Source organism: Aedes aegypti, chromosome 2 (assembly GCF_002204515.2).
Source record: "Aedes aegypti strain LVP_AGWG chromosome 2, AaegL5.0 Primary Assembly, whole genome shotgun sequence".
In the NCBI taxonomy this organism is placed as follows: Eukaryota; Metazoa; Arthropoda; class Insecta; order Diptera; family Culicidae; genus Aedes; species Aedes aegypti.
The window spans coordinates 330,941,955-330,953,438 of record NC_035108.1 but is presented as its reverse complement, the minus strand read 5'-3'; the positions used below and the strand labels follow the sequence as shown (position 1 = coordinate 330,953,438).

The 11,484-nt window shown below is 39.2% G+C and overlaps 1 long non-coding RNA gene across 1 annotated transcript; it reads right to left on the bottom strand.

The window, feature by feature from the left end:
* Nucleotides 1–214: 214 nt before the first annotated feature.
* On the bottom strand, nt 215–1,047 carry LOC110675822. The gene is made up of 4 exons (XR_002499825.1): nt 955–1,047; nt 746–887; nt 550–685; nt 215–350 (listed from the first exon to the last, which is right to left on the bottom strand). It is a non-coding gene; the product is annotated as an uncharacterized LOC110675822 (long non-coding RNA).
* Nucleotides 1,048–11,484: the final 10,437 nt, after the last annotated feature.

Genomic DNA, 11,484 nt, shown 5'->3' with positions numbered 1-11,484 from the left:
AACCCCGAATCCCTCAGAAAGCAGACCCGATCGTTTAAGATCCGTAAAAAGGCCAATCTAAAACTTCGAGCGGAACCCACGACAAAAGAACTGTGCAGCGAACCTACTTTGATTTTGGAACCCAACCCTTCAATGAACGATCCCCGTTCCGGACGCACACCTGGAACTAAAAAGGTATTTTCTTCCAACAAAAAGAAAAAGAGACACTCCCAAAATTTACTCTAAAATCATCACTTTATTTCTCTGCTTGTTCCAGTACAATCCGTCGGCAGTTTCCGTTAATGGGATGAGGTGCGGGAGTTTCGATATGTCCCCACTAACCCGACGGCAAACATCGCTGATTGGATGACCTGGAGAATAAGAGAAAATAAACTATTTTTAGCAATTTAATAACACCGAAGAACTATGGAATTGTTAGTCAATTGTGTTAGTTGTTATGAGAATCATTAAGCTGTTAGTCTAGGCCCAGATTAGTCTGACCGACGGATGAAAGACTCCGATCAGTCGTTAGAACGGGTTAGCATGCAATGAAAAGTAGATCGAACTTACCTTGATTTATTTCGGGGATCCGACCCACACTGGCAGGATCGGAGAAGGCTTGAGGGGTCAAAGGATCTTTCCCTCATCGTTCTCCACCTGTGGAGCTGTTGGGAGGGGATCACCCAATTTGATTTTATTGGCCAAACTGAAAATAAATTACAATCATGAGGATGATTGATAATCTTAATGTGTACACATTACTTACCTGATGCATCTTGCTGTGCCAAGATGGCTATTACGGTAATCCCGGCAAAATTTGGGGGTTGAAATGGGCCAATCTTTCACGAAAAGCTTGCCGCCGCATCTCAAAACAGCCCACCACTGTTCCATCAATCGAGCTCATTCACCTAAAAGTAAAAACACACATAGGTTGAGCTTCGATATGTTCATTACTAATACGTACGTAATACTTACCGAAACGTTTCGTCGAATATAAGGCCTTTTCTCAATGAAATCTTCTATTTCCACTTAAAACTGCACAGCACAGAATAAACATAAACATAATAAACAATAGATATGCTGTGACAGTTTACTTTGACAGATCCATGACGTTTTGCAAACTGTCAACGAATGACAGTTTGCCCGCCGGAGATAAATCCCGCCAGGGGGTTCGGCCGTGTGGAATGTGATCTAAAGTGTTGTAAATAATTTGTAAATAGGGTTGTAAAATTGTTTTCGTTGCGCAACGTGTAAATAGAGTTGTCGACCGATAATACGGGATATTTTATAAGATTTTAAAATAATTTGTACATATTTTGCATGTTTTAATTTATTTCATTTTCTAATTTTTAATCTGTAGAATTGTGCACGTATGTAAAGAATATTTTAGCATGTTTTATTATTTATCTTTTTAATTTGTAGTAAAGTTTAATTATGATTTCGCGCGATTGTAGTTTAAAAGCTTTTAATTTGTTTTGAATTGTATTTGATAATTTGTTTGTTCGACACCCACGAACCGATGGCGGCCGAAGATGACTTGAAGGAGTGAATCGAAAAAAAAAATGCAAAATCTCTTCGTGCTTTCGCATTTTTTTCATCGGGGTGGTGGATAGTGTAACCGTTTGGTTACAAATTGTTGGTTTTTGTTTTGTATTTGTTGATGTTTTGGAACCTTCACGTTTCTCGTGTAATGACTGCAGAAGATACCACAGAAGCGTTAGGGTTTGTGCCGCTGTAATTGTCTTCGTCCGCTACCAATACATGTCGGATCATGGCGGAACGATGATTGATATGAAGCGAGATGGCATGTTAACAAATAAATTATGATGGAAGTGGGAATTCCTTATAAGAACGGCCATTGCCCATATTCGGCCTCTTTGTATATCAGGCGTCCGTGTGCTGTGGACAAGTGTTTAGTGCAGTGAAAACTTTTACGAACCCCCCCTCTCCTTTCCCTTAGCAGGAGCTAAGTGGACGTTTGGGAACGAAATACGCTCAGGTAAAAATCCTGCTCTGCACCATTCCGAGCGAACATTTTGTAATTTGTCTTCGTCCAATAGGACCTCTTGTTCTTGTTTCCGTTTTCGGATCTTTGGATCCGCCGTCGAGCACACGGTTCGGCTCGTGAAGCCATTAGGCTTCCGGGCCTAAAAGTTAAGGACCCTGTCCTCTACAAAGGACAATATCTCGGGCCTTTGGCCCTAATCGTCAAGGAGATCCCCCTCTCGGCCGTCCAAGGTGGCCATGCCACGGCCGGCCGATTGCGTCTAAGAGGGAAGACGCCTTCATCCCATCGTCCAGCAACGCCCGCTGGCCCATCAACGGACCGGAATACCAGCCCATACATCCGCCCGCTTCGCCATTCCGGCGAGAGTTCCGGCCGCACAGCAGGATTGGTGTCGCTGTGTCGGTCATTCGTCCAGACATCAACCAACGGCAGCGGTATGTACCGGTACAAAGTAGAATAGGTCACACTTAACAAATTTACACTGAAATTGATAATACAGAACAACACGCACACGACACAATTAGGGAATTTTATAAATAAATGTGCAAGTAACGTGAAAGTTCCCGTGAGTTAGTTTTTGTATTCGCGAAAAGCCCTTGATTACCCAGTAGCTAGCCGACCCTGGGATTGCCGGAGTCTCTTGTGTCCTGAGTTGGCCTGGCACTGTAAGTTTTCCCGCTTAGTTTCAAACTTTTGAACTAAAATAGATATCATCAATATTTTTGCATGAAAATTTGCGTTTTGTTAAATTCTTAAAGTCGGCCTAATGACCTTTTCAGCCTAATGGCCTTCGGCCTAACGACATTCGGCCTAATTGATTTTGACCTAACGACCTGCTCCCAATGAAAATATTCTGAGGTTTCCTATTATTTTTTTTCTCTACGAATTCGTCTAACAATACAGAATTCCATTGAACGTCTGCTAGAAATTCATATTGAAGGTTATGATTGTATCAATTGACGTGACAAATGGGCGGTTGAGACATCATCATCTCATGCCTTTGAAAACAAAAAAAAATTCTTGAGAAAACTTGAGAAAGAATATAAACATAGCTTCACCATAGATTCATCAGAAGCTCATCCAGCTGCTACTTCAAGGATTTCTGTCAAAATTTCTTCAAGAATTACCAAAATAAAAAATCCTACATGAATTTTTGTTGGAACTCCATAAGAGTTTGCTTGAAAAACTATTTTAAGAATTCTTACAGAAGTTCTTATCGAGATTCTTACGTAAAGTCTTCAAAAGATTGTACCGCTATTTTCTCCATTAAATATCTTCCATTGCTATCTCCACACGTTCTCTGTATCATCTAAAGATTCCTATTGGAATTCAGCCTGTCCTCTATCGATCGACATGGATGGTTTTTCAGAAACTGATCCAGATTTGTTCAAAAAATCCTCAAGGGATAATTAATAAATTGATAAATTGTATAAATATCCCATATCATATTTGTCGATTATGAATACTGGAATCAACTAGTATTTTAGTTGAAATTATTCCGATTATATTAAACAAAATCCACTAAGTTTTTTTTTCTTTTTTCAAATCATCAAATAGTTTATTGAAAGACCCCTTTAATGGACATGCTTGTTGATTACGAAACATCAATCATATTTTTAGGATTAACATTAATTAATTACAGGAAAAGTTCTTCAAAGCATTTTAAGAGGAATCCTACGGATATTGATAAGAGACGTTTCCGATAATATCTTTGAAGAAATTTTATGATATATCCCTTGTGAAATTAGTGGTCGAATGTCTTGAAGTTTCTTTGAAATAGCTTGAGGAATTTCCCAATAAGTCCATAGAGAAATTTCTGAACGAAGTAATGGCTGTTGGAATAGGGTGGGGCTTATTTCCAAAAATCTTCCGTAGTCAGGATTTACAAAGTGGAAAATGGTGGTGATTTTAGGACCCTTAAGATCAAAAAATCACCTCAAAATTGCGATATCTCCACTCCTTTAGATGATATTTGAAGAAATATATTTTATGCCTGCGATTTTCGGCCCTTGAATAGGTTACGCTGACTGATTACTATGAATCCGAATAAGCATATGAATATCTGAGGAAGATTCCTATGCTAGCAGAATGAAACAAAGAGCAAAGAAGAATGAGAGAAAGAACAAAGAACACAGAAGAATGTAAGGTAAACAGGTGGAAGGGTTAAACTTGTGATGTCTTGCCAATACCAATATTCTTTAGTTTTGCATTCGTTTTGCTTAACTGATTAACAGAAATTATGATATTTCGTTTAGTATGTGGTGGGTTACGCACTATCAAAGTTACCCGCATTATCAAAGATACCCCGTTTTACGGTATTAAATAGAAGTGAATATAATCATCGTTTTCTACTGGAGCTTTTCTCCATTGCGTAAAATCGAGATTTTTCAAGATTGCTCAGTTACACTCACACTGTTGAAAATAATGAAGATTACACGTCACGTTAACTTCATTTATGCGATGTAAACCTGACGTAAATTTTAGTCTGAAATCATGTAAAAATGTGTTATATGTCATGTAATCACTTAGGATCCTGAATAATATGATATATAATTGAAATTTACATGACATATCATGTAAATATCCATGATATTCCACGCTCCAATTATGTGCATTATATGACTCAGAAATTTACACGTTTCGTTCGAACTGTGCAAGACATCACAAGTTTTACCCTTCCACCTGTTTACCTTACATTCTGCTGTGTTCTTTGTTCTTTCTCTCATTCTTCTTTGCTCTTTGTTTCATTCTGCTAGCATAGGAATCTTCCTCAGATGTTCATATGCTTATTCGGATTCATAGTAATCAGTCAGCGTAACCTATTCAAGGGCCGAAAATCGCAGGCATAAAATATATCTTCAAATATCATCTAAAGGAGTGGAGATATCGCAATTTTGAGGTGATTTTTTGTCCTTAAGGGTCCTAAAATCAACCTGTGGAAGTGCTCATAAGAACATTACGTTAAGAAGCAGGCTTTGTCCCAGTGGGGACGTAATGCCAAGAAGATATTAATTTATAAAATAAATTAATATTTCATTAGCAAACATTTTGTGGAATCATTTGAATAGTTCATATGAAATTCATAGTGCAATTAAAGGACTCATAACTAAACCATTTCTTGGAGGAAACCATTTCATATATTTTTAAATCAATTTCTAGAAAAAAAGTTTGAAAAATATTTGGAACAATTTTATGTGAGTCCTGGAAATTTTTGAAAAAATCACTAGCTGAACCATCTGAAGAATCTTTGGTAATATTATTTAATGATTTTTAATCGAGTACTCGGAGAACTGCTAGAAAAAATCCCTGGGATAATGCCTGAAGGAATCCTAAAGGAGATTTTAGTTTGAATTTTTGAAGATACACCTTAGTATATTTGGTGAGTATTGTTTCCATTAGACATGTGTACAAAGCGCAATGAATTCTCAGTACCGAAATCAACCTTCAAAGAAAAGCTAATTTATATTTCCAAACAATCGATTTACAGTCCACACAATTCATGCTTGGAACTGTATCAGATGAATGGCTGATCCGGTATTCTGTTTGTGACACCACATTATTCATCAAGTTCCCGGCATTCCGCAGAACTTTATTTCATTTCTCAAGCTTTCGACAAAGCACCCCCTCTCCTCGTTTCTTCCCTTGCGGATCCCAAAGAAATATTTAACCCCTCGAAAACGAAGGTTATTTCCACGCCAGAATCTTCGGTGGCGACAGAACCAAATTCAAACGAAGAAAAATATCGAAAGTCACTTTAAATGTAAATTCGGGTGCCACTTGAAAGTTTCCCAAAGTACGCGACTGAATCAAGTACACTCCCCCAAAGAGTGCCCGAATCTGAAGGGGGAGTGGTTCGTTTGTTGTCCGTCCATGTGGGCTAGTTCTGTGGGCACCGGGAAAATGTAAACTTTCCCACCCTCGGATGGACGGCTCTGAACCAGAACCGCATCGAAATATTCAAATCACGTTAAGTGGTAATCGATTTTGCCGTTTTATTTTTCATTTCGCTGGCATCTTTCCACGCAGAAGATTGCTTTGAACCGAATCGAAAGTCAACGGTTCACCGGATCGGAGTGGATGTCGAAATCCAATACAATTCTATTATTGCGTTTCCGGTGGGTGAATTTGACTAAACTTACCACCCGAAGCAATTGAATTCTATTCCACTAAAAGCATACGCCATACCAAATGTCAGTTGTCAGTAGCGAAAAAAATCTCATGGCGACGGCGACGACGGTTTTTGGTCGGATGTCAGACGCCTTTTAGTCATCAGTTGCAATTTCATGCTACATTCAACCCACAGTTGTGAATCAACTATGGGTTACTTTTCGGAATGTGATTAAAAATTATGAAGACACTGTTCAAGACAAAATCATCACCCTGACACTGCAGAATGTAGTTGTTTTCATGAATACCCTGATCCGGGGTGTTGATGAACAAGATATCTGTCCTGAACGAACGCAGCCTTGCAAACACATCTGTCAGACAAGGCGAGATCCGCATTGGTCACTCAAGCGGTCACTCAACAGATTACCCATACCGAAGAGGATTGGACTGTACTTTATTTTTACTTGGGCCTCAAGAGGACTTCGTGTCACGTTCAACAATATTCGACGGTTTGTGAGTGAAATCAAGCCAAGATGTGCCGGTTAGTCAGATCAATGTTCAAACTTCCCGTCTCGATGAGTTGTGGCAGTAAATCAACGAGACTTGTTGGGAGATACAAGCTCAAGAGGAATTTAACGAGAGTGATAGTCTCCTAAAGGAGCAATGTAACTTTGAATGTGAAATCGTTCTTGTTGGACAAGGCAAACGAGCTAGGCGGTGTTGATCCTCTAATTCAAACCATTCGAGGAGATGAAAGTTTTCTACATGGAGCTGTGGACCATGTTCGTCTGCCGCAAATAAAACTACAGTGTTTCGATGGGATTATTGATGAGTGGCTGAGCTTGAGGGACATTTCCCTAATTTACCACAATGCAGACTTACTACGTGTTGAAAAATATCACTACCTTAAGGGTTGTGTTGAAAGAGAGGCAAAGGCACTACTAGATCCTCTAAAGATTGCTTAAAAACGGGGGTGACCCATTTCGCATAAAGACGTTTCGCATAAGGACGTTTCGCATACGGACGTTTGGCATAATGGACGTTTCGCATAAAGCAGTTTCATATAAGAACAGGTAGCATTTTAAAGAAGGCATATAATTCTCTTTATGCCAAACGTCCATTATGCGAAACGTCCACCCATAAAATTATGCGAAACGTCCTTATGCGAAACGTCTTTATGCGAAACGTCCCTCCCCCTTAAAAACCATATAATAATAGAATACTTTTGAGGAAAGGGCTAGTGCAGGCGTTGCTAAAACTTCCTTATCTTGCCAAAGAATCGGTTTGTGAGCAACAACGATTAATGGAAGGATTCGACAAAGCTGTCCAAGTAGTAGAGGCAGTTGAATATGAGGATTTTTTGTTGTTGGAACTCCTCAGTTGTAGATTGAATCCTACAACTCGACGTGGTTGAGAGGAATATGCGTCTGCTAAAGACAAGGACACTGTCAAGGGTTAACTTGATTTCATTCAACGACGAATTCAAATTCTGGAATCATTGCCGATGAAAACAGAAGTGACACAGGATAAGCGAAAACATTTATTTCAAAAAGCTAGTCACAATGCGATACAGTACAATAGTTCAAAATGTCGGTCCTGTTCTGAAGTCCATGGATTCCATATATATCCTACCTTTTTGAGGATTCATTTATTGAGTTAACATCTAGACTGATAACACTGAATCAACAATTTCACGCCACAATACTCGGTTCGTGGCCGCATCTCTCCATCCTCGGTTCGGCCCCACGCTCGCCAAACCCGAGCAGGTGGAAAAAGCTGACCAAGATCATATTTTGTTGTTCTAAAATAATTACTGACGATCATAATCAGCTATTGGTTTGTTGGAGATAAGAGATAAAAGATCAAAAATAATATCAAAAATTTATATGGAAAAGTATTAACCAATATCTTATTAAGATATTATAAGATCAAAACAATATCTGACAGTTTATTGATTGACCAACAAATCAATATCAAAATATGATCTGACAGATGGCGAAGAATAAAAATAATCAAAAGCCGGCGACCAGGAGCAAACCCTCGACTTTCAGATCTATGAACAGAGATACTAACCTATCGGATATGCTTATCAGTCGAAAGATCAAGGAAATAAGAGCATTTTTGCTCCCAGAGATTGTTCTGAAGTCACACTGATCGGTTCCGCCATATTGCTGTTGCATGTGTTTTGTTTCAAGTCAAAGAACTAATTTTGATCTTGCTTACATATTTCCAGATGTTGAGCTATAGCGCTGAGACTTATAAAATTTTCGAACATCTTTTCAATATCAAACTGAGATATGCGATCATAATTTGTTCGTTTCGAGATGTCAATTTGATTTTTCCGTCTGCCCGAGAATCGATACGCACTTGATCCGCTCACCTAGCTCGCTGCGCTCCTCGCCTTCTTGTACCAACCGGATCCGAGGCGAACACCATCTATGCAGGGTTGCTGTCCAGCATTCTTGCAACATGCCCTGCCCATCGTATCCTTCCAGCTTTGGTCACCTTCTAGATACTGCGATCGCCGTAGAGTTGGGCGAGTTCGAGGTTCATCCTTCGCCGCCACACATCGTTTTCCTGCACACCGCCGAAGATCGTCCTAAGCACCCGACGTTCGAAGACTCCAAGTGCTTGCAGGTCTTCCTCAAGCAGCGTCCACGTTTCTTGCCCGTAGAGGACTACCGGCCTTATGAGCGTTTTGTACATGGTACATTTGGTGCGGGCGTGAATCTTTTTTGACCGCAGCTTCTTCTGGAGGTCATAGTAGGCCCGATTTCCACTGATGATGCGCCTCCGTATTTCATGGCTAACGTTATTGTCAGCCGTCAGCAAGGATCCAAGGTCTCGTCGACCACCTCTAACGTATCCCCGTCTATCGTAACACTGCTACCTAGGCGAGCCCTGTCGCGCTCGGCCCTACCAGCTAGCATGTACTTTCACCACCAGTCCAACTTTTGCTGCCTCGCGTTTCAGGCGGGTGTACAGGTCTGCCACCTTTTCAAATGTTCGGCCGACGCGAAGCAAACAAATTGACTGGATCTCGTCAAATCGTACCCCGGCTATTAAGCCCGCAATATTGAACAACAGGCACGAAAGTCCATCACCTTGTCGTAGTCCCCGGTGGGATCCAAACGCACTGGAGTGTTCGCCTGAAACCTTCACACAAGTTTTCACACCTTCCATCGTTGCTCTTATCAGTCTCGTGAGCTTCCCGGGAAAGCAGTTCTCGTCCATGATTTTCCATAGCTCTACATGGTCGATACTGTCGTATGCCGCACAGTGCTTCGTCCCTTGGACAAAAGTCAAAAAATCAACTTTCATATTCGAAAGAATCAAGTAGGCCATGATGTTTACATATGTTTTGAGCGTGTAATACAGATACTAGAAAGTTCGTGCGCTTATCAAAACAAACCAAAACACCAGGTGTTGACAAGTTGTTTCATCGTTATATATAATTCATTGTTTTTGTGTCAATCAAATCCCTTTTTAATTCGCTTTATTCCCATACTAATCCCTTTTTTAAAGTGAAAGCCGTTAAGGATCGTGTTGAAACTAGTAAATAGGAGTCATTCCGTTTAATTTTCTGTGATATATTTTAAAAATTGTAGAAAAAGATGCATCTGAACAATATGCTCTTTAATACAAAAGAAAATTAAAACTCCTATCTTCTTCTAGCCCACACAAAAAAGTACCTCAAAGTACCTTTCTGAAATCCACTTTAAAACAAAATTTGAAGTATTTTTCAAATTCTGAAAGTGATTCCAGCTGCATATGTTTGCCGATTGTATGTCATTTTATGATTTTTAGGTTATGTTACCACAATCATCAATAAAGATTAGTTCAAGCAATGGTATTCTGCCAATCCACGTTTTCGAAAAATCATGTGATGGATTTCATGTATGGTTGTTATAGCACTGATTCTTTCTCCCAGATATTTGAAAACAAGCTAAATACGTTTAGTAAATTTTATTTCTGCAAAATACACCAAAAATGGGCCAAATGTAGAAGATCATACAATATTTTTGTGAAGCAAAACTCCGACTGATTAGCAAAGCCAGTTTTGCATCCGCGCAAACAGAAAATTGACGATGCAGAGTTTTTCAATTCGGCTGTAAAGGCTGGCATGGGAAGGCCTTTCATACCGTTTGATGAATGTTCATGAAAAACCTTTATATATCTTATCAACAATAATGAACTTTAAGAGCTCGCGTTCGTAGCCTATGCATCATGTATCAACTTATTTCTAATAACCATCAAACAGAAACCCACGACATTTAAACTTTCTTTGTATAAAAGAAGATAATGATTCGATTGATATGTTTTTGGATGATTAATAGATGGTAAATGAATAGTATTGCTAAAAAAAATAAATTGTATATAACCTTTTTTATTGGGTTTGATTTTAGACGTTGGAATAATCCGTGCTTTAATATGTTTATAAAAATTTGGTTATTGAGACACTTTTACATTTACGCATACCATATACACCGTTTATGCAAACGACTCAAGTACTTTTTCATGTGTTTTATTTTAAACATTTATTCAAAATCGAGCAATGTTTTATGGTGTTAAATATAAAACGTGGCGTATAAGCCACTTATGCCATTACTGATGTAATATGTGTCATTTATGCCAATAATGAAATTTTTTGTGTATAACGACTTTCTCCTCAACTTCGTAGGGCAAAACCGCATAAAACATCCAGTTCTGACTTTTGTCCCCAAGTGCCATACGGTCGAAGCACTGTGTGCCGCCTTGAAATCGATGAAAGGGTGATGCGTTGGGACCTAGTATTCATGACATTTTTTGGAGGATTTTCCGTACAGTAAAGATCTGGTCCGTTGTCGATCGGCCGTCAACAAAGTCGGCTTGATAACTTCCAACGAACTCGTTTACTACAGGTGATAGACGACGGAAGATGATCTGGGATAATACTTTGTAGGCCGCATTTAGAATGGTGATCGCTCGAAAGTTCTCACAATCTAACTTGTCGCCTTTCTTGTAGACGGGGCATATTACTCCTTCCTTCCACTACTCCGTTAGCATATCTTCAAATTTTATCATGCGGACGTCGAGTTTAATTTCTGTGTAATGAAAGCTTCTAAAACATCAACGATGGCGTGAGATTCTTCACAGGCCTTGTCTGCAGCATACGCCCATATCAAATGATAGAACCGGTTCATACCTCGGTCATTGGAGACTTAAACATATATTCGAAAAAACGGCTCATTTTGGAAAGCTCTGATTGAACCTTCATATAAGTGTGATAAGCGGCTCCGTTTTGTTCAAAACCTATGAGCTAGTATTGATATAAGTTATCTCTAACCGAAGGAACCAATTTTATCCTCAAAAATCTGTTGTAGGCCTCCGTATTTATTTTTTATTCAACT